This window comes from Trichoplax adhaerens, genomic scaffold, assembly GCF_000150275.1.
Source record: "Trichoplax adhaerens TRIADscaffold_3 genomic scaffold, whole genome shotgun sequence".
Classification (NCBI taxonomy): domain Eukaryota; kingdom Metazoa; phylum Placozoa; class Uniplacotomia; order Trichoplacea; family Trichoplacidae; genus Trichoplax; species Trichoplax adhaerens.
Window position 1 is genome coordinate 3,955,397 of NW_002060945.1, and position 894 is coordinate 3,956,290.

The 894-nt window shown below is 29.1% G+C and overlaps 1 protein-coding gene across 1 annotated transcript in view; it reads right to left on the reverse strand.

Annotated features, from left to right (window-relative positions):
* TRIADDRAFT_54447 (uncharacterized protein) overlaps positions 1–894 on the reverse strand; it is a gene marked incomplete at both ends in the record, with an annotated part of 11,691 nt that overhangs the window by 1,884 nt on the left and 8,913 nt on the right. The gene's annotated exons all lie outside the window — the stretch shown is intronic.

Sequence of the window (894 nt, forward strand, 5' to 3'; positions counted from 1 at the left end):
GACTGAAGTCATTACGAATAGATAATATCATGAATTACGGCGTTAGCGATAAAGTTATTACATACTTTAAGCAAGGCGAGAGCACCCATGCAAATAATTCTTCAATAACTAATTAATAGCCATTCCAAAATTATCATCGTTAAAATTTTACTATTATGTAACAATTTGTTTATTTACTTAATGAGTAAGTTCGGTTACCATTTTATAACTATCTTTCCTAAAATACATACTCGTATAGCTTAATTTAATTCAATCTTAAGTTTCAAAATAATTTCATCCAGTTGAGGCATTTTGGTCAACAATTTTAGTAGTAACTATAAATCGCTAGCAATATGCTAGTTCTTCTTTACAGTTTCTATAATTTGCGATAAGTAATGATCAAAGAAATGGATAAACTGTAAAAGCTGATAACTCTTCAACTAAACTAGTTTCATCACTGTTATTGTTACGTCCTCCAGTTTTGCAGTGTATACGTAACATTTATAATTTATTATATTATATTTGCTAGATTATGATGCATAATAGTGCGATGTATTACTAAATACGGTGTTGGGATGTAGTACTGATTAATAATAATAAAAGCAGACTTTAGATCTAGCTACATATTCAATTCATCAGTTAGAAAATAGAAATTATCAACGAGTAGCTGAACAACAACTAATTTAATAGTGATATGTTACCAACGATTAATAAGATCAGATCTAAATAATAACTCTCCGCTAACCCTCTTTCTCGTGCTTAGCTTATCCTCTGCTCTCTTAGATTTCAAAGGCCGTAAGACACAAAACTTTGTTAAATTATCCTGATAATTTAGGATGAACTTATATCCATGGTCTGCTTGTGTTTGCATATCAATCAAATCAATCTATAAAAAAAGATTATAAATAACAAAGA